The sequence below is a fragment of the Arvicola amphibius genome, chromosome X, assembly GCF_903992535.2.
Source record: "Arvicola amphibius chromosome X, mArvAmp1.2, whole genome shotgun sequence".
Taxonomy (NCBI): Eukaryota; Metazoa; Chordata; class Mammalia; order Rodentia; family Cricetidae; genus Arvicola; species Arvicola amphibius.
Window position 1 is genome coordinate 58,018,142 of NC_052065.1, and position 14,913 is coordinate 58,033,054.

Below are 14,913 nucleotides of genomic sequence, written 5' to 3' on the forward strand. Positions count from 1 at the left end.
ACGATAGTGGACTAAACCTCCTAAACTGTAAGCCAGTTCCAATTAAATGTTTTCCTTTATATGAGTTGTAGTGGTCATGGTGTCATTACAGAAATAGAAACCCTAACTGAGACGGCTTCCTTACACAATCCAAGATCACCTGTCCAAGGAATTGTATCACTCATATTGGCTTGGGCCCTCCTACAGCAGTTAACAATCAGACAATCCCTTACAGACATGGCCACATGGTTCCTGCCTTGCTCTTTGTTTCTTGGTCTGCGGTGATGTAAACAACTTTTCCCATCCACTCCTGACACTGTGAACTCTTCTACCATACATTCCCTCCATAGACAGAAAACCCTTTGAAACTATGTCTTACTTTTATAAAGACAAGAAAATACTATGATCAAAGTAACATAGAGACAAAAGAGATTGTTGGGGGCTTACAGTTTCATAAAGTGAGTCCATGACCATTATAGTGGGGAGCCTGGCATCAGGCAGACAGACATCACGTTGGAGCAGTAGCTTGTAGACAAAAAAATTCTGTCTTGTCTGGTCCCACAACCATTCACTCCCAAAGAAACACAGAGGCTTATAGTAATTATAAACTGGTTGGCCTATTTGCTCAGGCTTATTATTAACTAGATCTTACAACTTAAATTAACCCATAATTCTTGTCTCTGTTTACCCTTGTGGGTAGCTGAGAGCTTACATCTTATCCACAAGCAGGAAGCAGGACAAGCTAACTCGTAATGGTGTGGGATTTTTTTGTTTTTGTTTTGTTGTTGTTTTGGTTTTGGTTTTTGGGTTTTTGAAACAGAGTTTCTCTGTGTGGCCCTGGCTGTCCTGGAACTAGCTCTGTACACTAGGCTCACCACAGACTCACAGAGATCTGCCTGCCTCTGCCTCCCGAGTGAATGCTGGACCTAAAGGAGTGTGCCATCACCACCCAGCTGGTGTGGGCTTTTTGAAACCTCGACGCCCACCCCCAGTGGCACACCTCCTCTGACAAGGTCACACCTTCTAATCCTTACCAAATAGTTTCAACAACTGGGGACCAAGTATTCAAACCTTTGAGCCTATAGGTGCCATTCTCATTTACACTACCACAATGCCCAAAGGGAAACTAAGACCAGAGGGCAGAATGTGGGACAACTTGAATTCTGGACTACCAGGCAGAGAGATGTAGAATCCAAATAATGGTTCCGAAGTGAAATTTGGACACTTACTGTCCCTTTGTGCTGAGTGCTTGAGGTCCTCGGGAGCTTCAGCCTGCAGATTTGGAACATAAGAAGAATCTAAGGGGAGCGGTTCCATTTTTAGTGCTTAGAAACCTCCCCTTTCTCTGCACAGTTTCCCGATCCTCAGAGCAGCGCAGAGATGGCGAGTCTGGGTGCAGACCAGAGCGGGCATCAACACCTCTGCTACAACCAAGATCTCAGCCCTTTCCTGAGTTTTGTCCTGCCCTTCTCCCAGGAAGAAGTCATGTTCCTAAAGGTGCTGTGCTGAATAAAGACACTGGTGAAGTGAGTGGAAGTGTGGGAGTCTGCTGGCCTTTCCTCAGAAGTCACCCCACATGAGGAAAAGTAACCTCGGTTACCATGGGGGGGCAGCAGAGGCCAATTTACAGAACCTTAAACCTAGACCAAGAACGCCTGGGTTATGCTGTTTGGGTGCTCCAACTCATGTCTGGGATCAGCCCCATTCCACACATTCCTGCTGGCCAACATGGACCTGATCCGGCGGGCAGAGGACTGATCCAAAAAGCAGGCAGAGAAGTCTAAGAATAGGAAGGTTCCAGGACAGCCGGACAGTCTTTGGGACTCAAAAAGTTGCAATAGAGAAATGTCTGGTAAGAAAGGAAACCGTTATTTGCATACAATTCAGCTCCATCCTCACTGTATCTGTGCATAGGAATTCTTTCCCAGCTGACTCAGTCCTACCTTTTAGTTCCCTCCTTTTGATATTCTAAGCTAAACTCTCCTAGCCTAAAACTGCTCCGAAGAATTGCCTCAGCTTCAGCCCCAGATTACATTGGCAGCAACTTTTTTCCATGTTCACCATGCTGGGCCTTTCTGGCATGAAAGATCTACCTTCTTAATTTTACAGCTCATGAATTTAGGGTATTCAGGTTTTGTGAGGATGTAATTTGCTGCTATTGGGAAGCATTCCATCCTGTTCTGATACACCAGAGGGGCAAGTCATAAGCAATGTCTTAGGGAAATGAGGGTAGTTACACAGGCTACCTTGTTTAGTTATAAATTCAAAAGACTTGACTCTTTAAACCCTACGAATGAGCTGAAAGCCAAAAACACTTCTGAACTAGGAAAGTCAAAAGGAAAGCCAAGATTTCAGAAGAGGAAGAAAAAGGCTACTAACTGATATACCCAAGCCCCAGACATCATCTGCTCTGGAGGTCACGCAGATAATGCGACAAACTGGTCCAGATAGGAACTTTGATCAGATCAACAAAGGAGGGCTCTGAGATTCTCAGAGAAAGGTCCTATGGTTTTTCATATGTGTTTTCTCTTAAATTTCCTGACCATGCGCCAGGTTCAAGCCAATTCTTTGGCTTCCTTACAACAGGCCCAGGTATCCAGTCCCTTCCTTTTCTCCTTAAAGCTTCTGGTAACAGCCCATCTCTTTGTGTGAAAGACACTTCTCCTTTGGGTTAGAGTGAGATAAAACCATTTTAACATACTCCCCACAGCTAACTCGAAAGACAGTCTTCAGGTAAAGGAATCTACTAGCCACCATGAAATCAAAGAAGAGCAGAGGTCGCAAAGTAAAAAAAAAAAAAAAAAAACATTGCATTTGCTGGGTTTGGTAAATTGTTACACTGGAATAAATATAAAATGACAAAAGGCTCCATCTTCCAGGGACAGGATAGCTGGCATTCGGAATCTATCTCCTAGATGGCCACTGGGAGCTCATTTTGACTTATTTTCTGCACCTTCCTTATCCTGAAGATGGGAGTCACTTCTTCCCTAATATACAACACACTCCCCTTACCCAGTTACACAGATACAATCCTCCTAATACACACCCAAAGCAAAGCTGTGCTGGCCTCCCTTCTTTGCATAAGGAATCTAGATCTCTGAGGCTATTTGCACTGGGTGCTGAAAAGAAGCACTCAGCCCACAAGCTATACATAGAAATCGTCCCCTCTAGGGAGTTTCCTCCCAGCAGAGACTCAGACTTAATAACCTGCCTGTGAATGTGTCTCAAGCAACAGAACAGCACAGAAAGACACTGGGAGGGGAGGAAAATGGAGTGTTTATCCTGTCCTACAAAGAATAGTTTTAGGTGGACTAATATGTACCAAGGTCTCTGTATAACATACTATAGAGCTATCATAATGTTTAAGGTGCACACCAACCCTATAAAGCAGATATTTCCTCATTTTATTGATGGGGAAAATGGCTGTTATCATTGGTGCACAGAAGCAATAGGCTGGGGTGTTAACCCAGGTCTGCCTGACTCCAAAGTGAATGTTGTAATCCACTACCCATAATTGGTTGCTTCCTGAAGAGGGTGGGAGGTCTGGGACTCTCAGAATCATAAACTAAAGCCTACCAGGCTAGATTAAAAAGGCAAGCTTAAGAAAACAGATAATGACCCAAATCACAGGAGAAAGACCACAGGCCCTAGGGATCACAAGAAAGCCACAGGGCCAAAGTGCAGCGTGTATCAGGTTATGCCTCCTACCCACCCAGGGACAATGGAAAAGCAGGTTCTTGGAGGTGCTCTGAGTTGAAGCTCTGAGTTCACTTCAACCAAACTAACCATCATTGAGAACAATTTCCCAGTTCACGAATGGGTCAACCTCCATGGATTCGAGAGCATACACCCACGTCTGCTGTCTTAAAACTTACAGACAGCTTTTGTAGTGGCAGGAGGTGGGGGAAACAGTGATATTGTATTGGTTTATGGAAGATAAGATTCCTTTTCTGTTCCCCTGGGCCCACCTATCACTACCTCCATGAGACGGTGTCCCCGGCCACAATGAAATGGGATGCCTAGGGAGCTTTCTGGCCTGGACAGAGCCATGGGGCCTTTCTTTGCTTAGAGACTGGCTCTGAAGAGAATCTGCACAGCGGTACTGGTGGGGCCCCATCCACCTGCTGCTAGAGAGGAGGTCCACCTCTGTCTACATGGGTAGTTCTCTTGTTGACCTATGACAAAGTACTATGTGAGACGAGAGACTCAAGAGAGAAGCTCCATGGGGAAAGAGGCCATAGACACTCTTTCAGCTTGGACCCTTTGAATCTCTAGTCTCCCTATAGGGTTCTGGATCTATTTATGACCTTAACACTTTCACTCCCTTGGTAACTGGGACACAGGGACCTCCAGGTCAGAATGAAAAAGATCTTTGGGAGGAAGTCATAGTAGAGAGAACTGATTCTGTCTTTGCCTCATGGCCCCTGCTGCCCCCTGCAGAGCCTCAGGTGTGTGTCACTATTTTTTTTTAACACTCTGGCCTGAGCGGGCCACAGAGCCCAACCCTGACTTTTCCTGGGCACAGTGTGGGCAGCAGGAAGCATCAGCACAAAGAACTACCTGAACCACTCTGAGAAGAAAGGACCACAGCAAAGCCAAAAGCAGCCCAGCGTCCACAGATTCATAGCCTCCTCCTCATCCCCCACTCAAGCCTGGATTCCCTCCATAAGGAATACAGATCTTCTGAAGATCATCCTCACATCTCAGTTACAATCGATACAATTTATTAATCTACATTCAGGTGAGAACTAACGCCCACATTGGGCTATTTAGTTTGACAACACTTTGGTTTTTGCAATTCCTTAACATCCAAATACCAAGAATTACCGATACACAGCTGTCTTAGTTAGAGTTTCTATTTCTGGGATGGGACACCCAAGTATTAGGCTGGAGTGTTAACCCAGGTCTGCCTGCCACACCAACTCTTATAAAGGAAAACATTTAATTTGGGATGGATGGCTTACAGTTCAGAGGTTTAGTCCATGATTTTTCTGATAAGAAGCACGCAGGCAGACATGGTACTGGAAAAGGAGCTGAGAGTTCTACACCTGGATCAGCAGGCAGCAGAAAAATAGAGAGAGAGAGAGACTGCGCCTGGCTTGGGCTTTTGAAATCTCAAAGCCCACCCCTAGTGACGCTTCCCCAACAAAGCCACACCTGCTCCAGCAAGACCACACTTCTTAACAGTGCTACTCCATGGTGACCAAGCACTAAAATCTGTGAGTCTATGGGGGCCATTCTTATTCAAACCACCACTCCAGTACAACAAGGAACTGATGCTTCCACGGATAGTACCTTATGTCTCTCTGCTGTGCAATGTGGGAACTTGCACTCAGCCTTAACTAAAGGCTGTGGATTTAGTTTAGAGGTACACCTGTGTCCAGTTATGTGCAAGAGGGTCTGAATCCTCTTTGCAGAAGCTACTGTCTCCATGCACTCAGTAACTCTGGAAGCAGCCAGAGGAAATGATTATATTCCTACACGTTGCAGCTCATGGTTATTATTACAACAGTCACGTTAGCAGGTGCATTAGGGTAAAGCCCTACCACATGATGGATCATTTAACTTGATGCATCTCTTCACTAACTCATTCATTCTTTCAATAAACATGGAGCAATATGTGCTAGGCACTGCTTTTTGCAATAGAGAAATGAGGAGAAGCAAAACAAGACATGATTCTTACTCTTACAGAGTTTGGGATATAGTGGGAGAGATAGTACTTATCCAAGGAATTATACAAATATGGGTGAAAATACAAATAAATGCTATGAAGAAAGGAAAAGCATTTACCATGAGGAAAAGTGTAGTATGTGGAGAAGTGTTTGGTCAGGACTGTACATGTCTTTGTAGACCACACTAATGATTCCTCCTTTTGAGAGTAATACATATTATTGGAGACTTTTGGTACAACATGATAATATTATGAGGTTTAACTTTTAAAAACATTACTCCAGAAGTTACGGTTTTAAAAAGTGGTTGGGGATAACTGGACAATGTGCAGAAGAGTAAAAGACACCAGAGCTCCCAGTCCTAAATGGTATGTCTTCATCAAAACCCCGCCCCTCAAAGCTCAGAGATTTATGTGGAAGAGGAGGGCAGAAAGAGTGTAAGAGCCAGTGGTGGCAGGTGACTCCAAGGGGACAACACCTTACAGATACAACAGTACTGATATACAGTCCCTCATGGAGACTGTGACGGCACACACAGGCCTGTACAGGTTTAAGTCACAGACTGTATCCCAGTACTAAGAGGGGGACATGGACATGAGGACACATGGACACATGGACATTCATCCCTAACAGAGAAGCTATTTGCAACTGATAGCTGCTGGAAAAGAGAAATTGATTTTCACTTGAAGTGTCACTAAATATATCAACCACACTTCAGGGCAGGCCCATGCCCAGTAGTAGCAGGCAAACACAAAACAAACTCCATGGTTTTTTTTTTTCCCTTGTGCACATTTTGTTTTCTTTGGGTATATTTTATTATTGATCTCCTTCTTTAGTTTTGATTTTCATCATTTTGTGTTGTGTTATTTTTCTTATTTTTGAGGAATAAAAACACAGAGAGAACATACAACAGCATGATGATGGGTGAGTAGGGAGGTGGGAAGATCATGCTAAACTTGGTGTCTAGAAGTGTAACTACATATGCATGGCTGGACTAAAGACTTCCAAATACAGAAAAACTTAGACACACTGAATATGCAAAAGAGGGGACTAAGATGATTGTTATTTTTCTGAATTGCATAACTGAATATTTGAGAGTGCCACCGACTAAAAGAGAGGGAAATGGCAGAGGACCTAGTTCTAAGGGAGGTTATGCCTTAGCCTTGCAGTCTTATTTGAGCCATACTTCAATCATCTCAGTAAACACAAAGATGTGGGATGCAAACCATGAGCATGGATGCATGAGATTTCCCAAGGAAATAGTAGAGAATAAGAAAGACAGATTCTGAGAACCCTAACAGTTAGTTCCAGTGGCTCAGGAGGCAGAGGCAGAAAGACTGAAGTTCAAGGTCAGCTTGGGCTGCAGACTGAGTTCAAGGCTACCTTGGACAACTTAGTGAGACCCCTATCTCATAAAAAAGTAGAAAAGGGTCCAGGGATACAGATCAGTGGGAGAGAGAAACAGGTTTCAAAGGACACCTTAAGACATTCTCAAAGAAGTAGTAGAAAACAAAGAAATGAAATTAATGGAAGAAAGCTCAACAAGGGAAAAAATGGACTGAAGATATAGATAAACTAAGAATTGAAAACATGTAGCACAAATATTAAAATCCCAGAGACAGATATTGGGGTTCAACCTGAAGGTCAGAAAAGCAAAGCAGCCAGCCACTGGCTCTTACCTCTACCTCAGACCAAAAAGGCAGTTCTACCTCCAGGGATCTCAGAATGAGACTGAACTGATATCTGTCTCCTCCTGTTTTATATTCCTTTCTAATGCTGGGATTAAAGGTGTGCACCACCAGCGCTCTGCCTCTACGGTTAACTAGTGTAGGTACTGGGATTAAGGGTGTGTGCCATCACTACCTAATCTGTCTGGCTGACCAGTGTGGCTGTTTTACTTTCTGATCTTCAGGCAAGATTTATTTATTAAAATACAAATGAAATATCATTACAAAACCATCCTTTGGGCTTACTAACCTAAAGGTCACTAGTGACTTTGGAGAAAGAAGATTCTAGCTGTTTATGGGAGGTTGAAGTAGGCTGAGATAACTCTTCTGAGAAATTTCTTTAAAAGCAAAGACTGATAACTCAAGGAATGCAGACTTGGGGGTAGCATCACTTTAAGATAGGATAAGATAGGAGGGACTATTTCTCCCTTAGGAACACCTGTGTGAAAGAAAGAGGTTTACCATATTGGAGAGAAAAGGGGAAGCTAGGAAGACATATGAAGCACCCATGGAAAGCATGGTCCCTGAAAAGAAAGGATATCCTCCACCAATTCAGACAAGAGGCCATACAGAGGAGAGAGACGGGGTGATGTGTAAATACGGTGGCAGGGAGAGGAAGTGCTGCATGATACTTGTATTTTTTTTTCAACGAAATAGATGATAAGGTTATCTGCTAAGGGTAAGAAGGTGGGCCTGGGGACTGAAGGTTTGAGAAGACAGTGAAGAAGCCTTTAAAAAGTTAACCTAGAGAATGAGAGGCACGTAAAATTCTTAGTAGGGCTGCGAAGCAGTGATGAGGACTTTGTTGGGGTACAGCTGGTGACAGTCAGGGGAGGTAACAGTTGCAGAGGAATAACATGATGAAACTTAAGAACCAGGAGACTCAGGTGATATCACCTCAGATGATGGCAGTCCTTGTGGCTGCAGGTGGGGAATGAAAGGAGACAAAAATCAGAGTCTTCACTGAGAGAGTAGGTGTATTTTTTTTTTATAGCTGACCTAACAGATTGCCACAAACTGGATGCCTTCAGACAGCAGTTTATTCCTTTGTCATTTGAGAGGCTATAAATTCTGAGTTTGGGTGTTTGGATGCTTGCCTGTTTCTAGAGGTCTCAAGGGGAAAATATGTCCATGACTTTCTTCTGGCTTCTGGTGGCCACCAGTAATCGTTGATGTCTGCCTCTGTTTTCACATAAATGTGTTGTCTCTATGCACACTTGTGTTCAAAATTCTCCATTCTTTAAGAACGTTAATCATGGGACTGGGGTTCGCTCTACTATAGTATGACCTCATCTTACCTTGGTCTCATCTGCAAAGAACGTATGTTTAAATAAGGTCATGGGTACTTCATAAGGTACTTTAGGGTTAGGATCTCAAAACATCTCTTTAGAGGACCACACAGTGCTGGGAAAGACAACTAGTAGGTCTCCTAGAGGAAGGCTGGGGGAAGCAGAGTCCTCCAGCTAGAGCTAGGTTTCAGTTAGGTCAAAGGGCTTGAGAATACCAGTTGGGAAGAGCTGACAGAGTGGCAGCTTGAGAAGATAAAAGCAGAGCAGTTTGTGAATAAGTGTGAGGGGAGATATAGGGCTTACATTTTGGGAGCTGACATGTAGGGCAGAATGAAGTTATTCACAGGAGCTTTGAAGAGGTGGCTCCGGGCCTAAGCCTAGTGGCTAGAAATGTGTCACGGTCTGTCAGAGTTGATGGAAGCTGCGGTCCCTTCAGACTGTGTACCCTATAGTCTCTGGAGTACTAGCAATCTGAGGGACAGGCACCTCTGCTCCTTTGTGTCCTGAAGTGGATTTTGGGATGAGGCCACTCTATCAGTATCTAAGGATCTGCTACCTTCCTCATTAAAAATGGAAGAGCACACCAGGAGGAAGAGCGCATTGGGAGCTAAAGCATAGACATTTACTTCTATGGCTTTTGACTATGAAGATATCGAGATCTTTACTTGGAATTTAGGCTGTAGACCTAAAAATAGCACTCTATACCTCTAAGCCCTGCATACATCAAACTAATACTAAATAAGCAAGAAGTGGAAAATGTTAACTGAGATGTCAGACTAGCCACAACCCACCTCTTCTGAACGGAGCTAGGGTAAGCATGGACTTTGGAGTGGGACTACATGTGTTTACATTCTACTTCAGGCACTTGTTAGTTGTGTGACCTCAGACAAATAACCTATCTGTACCTCAATTTCTTCATCTGGAAAATGGAGGCAATAATAATTCCGACTTTGCAGAATTATTGTCATAGAAAATTAAGGGGCACCCCCTATATTTAGCACTATTCACAATAGACAGCTTATGGAATCTGTTTAGGTACCCATCAAAGAATAATTATTAGTAGAAAAAACACAACACACACACACACACACACACACCACATTCACTGGAGTTTTTATTTGGTAAAAGAACAAAATTATGTCATTTTCAGAAAAATGGATGGAGCTGGAGACAATCATGGTAAACAAAATAAGTCAGAATTCAAAAAAATACTATATTTTATCTTATGTACAGAAACTATATTTTAGGAAAATGCGAAAGAAAAGGTGGATTATTTGGGGGAAACTAAAAGGATGGGGTAGAGGGAAATATAAGAGGACAATGAAGGGAAAATATGATAAAAGTATGCTTTATGTATGTGAAAATTTGATAATGAAATCTGTTCTTTTATATAATTATTATATACTAGTAAACCATTTCTTTTGGAAAGAAAAGGAAAGTTAAGTGACAATATATACAAATACATAAAACAGTATTGGGTTAGTGGGTGTGTGTTATGTTCTGTGTAAATACTTGTTTTAATGTTTATCTTCTCTCCTGGCTTCCCATTTAATCACTTTATACCATTCGGATTGCTAGCATGTCCAAGGCTTTGGACCCTAACCTAAGTGAGCACTTCTTCTCAACCTTCTGTTATGCTGTGTTCTTCTTTGAGTCCGTTTAGCTCTAGACTGAACGTGCCCAGAGCTTTCAACAGTTTTCCATATGGTGTTGCTGCTGTTACACCAGCCTCGTAACTCACGTTTGGACATCTTGCACTTTGTCATTGTACCCCAGCTGAAATGGGCTGTCTAGAATGGTTCACAGTGCTCCGGGTAGGATATGGCAAGTGTAGGGAAGGGCAGGAGCATGACTTCTCTTGTTCTGGTTCTATACTTCTATTAATGCAGCCTAAAAATCTAATTAGCTTTTTTGGCAGCATCATCACTCTGTTGGCTCACATTGACTTTACAATCAAATCAAGGTCTTTTTCACATATGCTGTTGTTAAACCAGGCAGGTCTCTTCTAGCCTATGCTAGAGGAACAAACCAGCTGGAATTGCTAGGAGAAAGTTCAGTGCAGCAACCATAGCCAAGTATTGACAGAGTTTAGTTACAGAGAAAAGACGGTACAGGCAAGCTGTTGATGGTTGGAGGTCATGGATGATTGCTACCAGTTTCCTGTCCATTAAGGATTCTCCTCATCTTCCTTAGTTACAGAATGCCACAACTGTTCAGAGCAGCAACGTGCTAAGCAAAAAAAAAAATATTAAAAAATAAAATACTGCATTTCTCAGCTTCCTTTGTGGTTCAGAATGTCCGTATAATCTAGTTGCAGTCAAAGAGGTGCAGGTGGATGTCACTGGATGCCGGACATCATTGTGAATTAAAAAGCAAAGGCTCTGTCAACTGACCTCTGCCTTTAGTCTTCTTCCCATCCAATGTGCTCCTTTCCTCCTGTCTAGAATACAGACCAGAAACCCAGTGCTGAAGCAGCTATCTTGCCATCCTAAAGCACAATGCAAATGAATGGAAGCCTACATTAAGAATAGTAGAAATGAAAAGCAGGGATCTTTCTGCTGGGGTGAGTGTTGAGAATACACTATACTGTTCAGGTTAGCTACAACTGCATTATCCTCCGGGCTCATCCTCTCAGGTAATGGGACAGTAGGAATGCACCACCATACCTGACAAAAGCCCTGGTGTCAAGAATGCTATTGAACTGCCCCAGTAGTCCTGGACGAAGGAAACATTGTTAAATGAAGCAAATAAATATTTATCTGTTTAAGCTACCGCTGTAGACTTGTTTATTATTTGTGGCCAAAGGCATTCCTAACTGGAACAAAGTAATACCAAACTAAGGATCCAAATGAAGGCAAAGAGGACTCTAGAAATCAAAAAAGGGGCTACTTAGGCAATACATAGGCAACTGGTCCTGGCAGGAGGCATCTGCAAAGGAGTCAGTACATCTAGGGTCAGTACTTCCTCCCTAGATGGTGGGGGAGAAGAGCATGACCAGGACTGAGACTTGCTAGGCAATCAGTATGAAGCTTGAGCTTGGGTGTAGGATGTGAGACTCAAGGTTGAAGTCAGAAGAAATGGGGGAGAATAAGGCAGAAAATTGGGAAACTTGGAACCAAACTCAGAACAGCAATAAAAGGACAAACTGATGCTGTATTCCAGGTTGGGAGTTGAGGCACACTGTGTTTACTCGAAGCCTTCTCATCTTTGTATAGGTGTGGGGTGTAGACAGAAAAAAAAAAGTCCTCGGATCATGGAAGGAACCCGCAATGTGATACAGAGTGTGACAAACTTTATTTAACCCACGCTGTTCTTTAGCCACCCTGACACTCCTTTTGAATTCGCCCTCTGTTGCATGCTCGTCTTTCCTGCTTGTGCCCATGACTGTTAACAGACCTGATCTCTTTAAACGGTTTCCACTTTGTCTTCTTCCCATTGCAAGTGTTTCACCACGGAAACCTTTCCCTCCTTCCTTTATTCCAAGTTGTCTAGCTTAAGGATGCTCTTCCTGGATAGTGTGTATCCCCTCAGTCATGGCCATCCTTCAGCCTCTGGTCTCTGCTTGGAGTGTGTCTAGATAGCAAGAGCTAGAAAAGAAGGCTGACTGGAGCCTACCGGTTGCCAGGATCAGAGTGCTGCACTCCCGCTTCTCACCTTGGCTTCATTGCTCCAGCAGAGGCCAATGTTTTCCCCACCCCCATTTCGCCTTCCAGTGTAATGGAAAGTGAGAGAATGAGATCGCCCTCTGACTGCTAGTGTGCTACCACCTCTCCTTTGTGTGTGCCAGGGGCTGTGTGCGGAAGCCATTGTGATATTGTGCTCCTATGATAAATGGACCTCTGCGAGACACTTTTCTCCTTGTGTATACAGGGACAGAGGGAGTCTTGCCTGAGTGACTTCTCATAGAAAGCTCCAGAGGAGCTCAGAGCTAATAGCCTGGGCCAGGCAGGTTGCTCTTTCAATTGGCAAGAGAGGGTGTCAATCACCATGGGCCTGCCAATCAGCTCTAAACTAGGCATCTGTAGCCATTCGCCTTCTTTATGAATCACAATATTGAATCTTCCAGACACTAAACAGAAAAGAGCTCCCAAAGACCATTCCTAGGTAGGAAGGAACAGGTCTGCTGGTGTCACTAATGGAGCTCTTTAATTTCGCCCTCCTTCTCCACACAATTTGTCTCTACTCCTCAGATCTAGGCCAGTTCCAGGTCCTCTCCATTAATTATACCTCTTTCATTCTCCTCCCAAGCGCATTTCTTTTCCCACTCCAGCTGATGCTGTCTTTATCCAGTCCTCAATGCCTCTCACTTGGACTCCTAAACAGTTTTCTAACTTGTCTCCTTGTGGCCAGCCTTGCCCCCTCCAATGCAGTCTCCATGCCGCAACCAAATCAATCCTTTGAAAATACAAATCTGGCCGCGACATCTCCTCGCAAAAACCGTCCAGCCTTTTCTGTGGCTTCAGGTATCCTTGGTTAGGATAAAGTCCAGGAACCTCATGATTAGGTTCCCGCAAAATGCTCAGTCTCCATTTTGGCTGTGTTCCCACTTTGCATCTAGCCGCAGCAAGCTACTTTGTAGGTTTCTACTGTGCCTTTCCTAGCTTTGCTTCTACACCCTTATACATGACTTCCCTTCTCCTGCCATATCCATCATCACCACGTTCTCTACTTTCTCTTTAGTCTAAACCCATTTATCCCTTAGCACTTCAACTAACCTTTCCATCCTAAGACACACATTGTACTCACATCTATATCACTGTTACGCAGTATGGCACATGGAATTTAATACATTCTCTGTAGATGTTTTCCAATTCGCCTGGCTATGGCAAAACCGCCTCTGAGGAAAGCTTTCAGAGCTGACTAGTTCGTCTCTCTATGGGAAGGAGACCTCTCATTGATACCATTCTTTTGTATTTGGCTATAATCCCTTCTTTAATGTCTACTTCCACAATTCAACTGCAAGTACTCCCATAGCAAGGCTGTGTCTGAACAATTACAGTATCCTATGTAGGTCCAGGAAGTGCTCAAATATAATGAATGGATAGTATCCTATGTAGGTCCAGGAAGTGCTCAAATATAATGAATGGATAGGTCTTGTGAATGTCCGACAGTTTTTTCCTTTTGCTTTACTTTGCCTCGAAAGTCCAAACTACCACGTTCACACACATACATGGCTGCTTTCTACCGCTGAAAAAAATTTTCCTTCTCATTTCTTTCATCTGGAATATCCTTCTCACTCAGCCAACCATACTTCGCCACTTCTTTAGGAACCAGCTCCACTCCCAATCCCCACTCAGAAAATTTCCATGCATGCTTTTCAGTTTTCCTCTGAGTAGTGCCAACAGTTCACACCCATCTCATTTAGCCCTTGCCATCCCCTCGCGTTGTCAAAATGAGGACAAAGCATGGCCAGTTTTAGAAGTAGTACTTGAACTCAACTCTATCCATGAATTCTACTAGTCAATATGTAAGTCTCATTTCCTTATTTCGAAGACTGTCATTTCCTTTAGGGCTGGTCTGTGTCTTCTATTCCTTCATCTTTCTATAGCCTTCCTGGAACTGTAGAGCGTTCTAGGGCTAGACTCCCTGGATTTTGGTCTGTGATGCACTGGTTGTCTTGGGCGGTTTAAGGACACTTATCTTCAGCTTCCTAGTATGCAAATGAAGGAACACTAACATCCATCTCATAAGTAAGCTTAGAAGAATAAAGCAAGTTAAAGTGCCAAGTGCAGTATCTAGCAAGTTGAACGCTGCTCAATAAAGACTCTTTTCTCCATTATTATGATTAGTGAGGAATCTCTGCTGCAGTGATCCCTTAAAAACTACAAGGAGAGAGTTACAGAGGAAAGGGAATGAAGAAAGGACGTAGACAACTGGAGATCTGAGATTTCTGTGAAGTCCAAACAAGGTTAGTAGCGCGGCAGGACATTTGTATGTCCGAGTTCCTAGAGCCATGTGACTCTATGAGCCCCGAGCACATGGTTCCACCCGGCGCAGCTTCTCTAACTCTGGCGCTCAGCTATTCTCAGCAGCCTGTAGGGGGAGCCAGGAAGCTAGGACGGGGTTTTGGGGGAGGCTGCTTGAAATCTTCCTAAGGGCAAAAAAACGACACCCCACCACTACTACCGGTCTTAGTGCACTGCCTTGCCTCCTTCAGGACGCACTCCTAGCTCAGTACTATTCTGCAGCTAAACTGGGAGCTGTCCTTCAGCACCAGGGCAGCCTTGGCCTCAGGCAGGACAGTGAGGG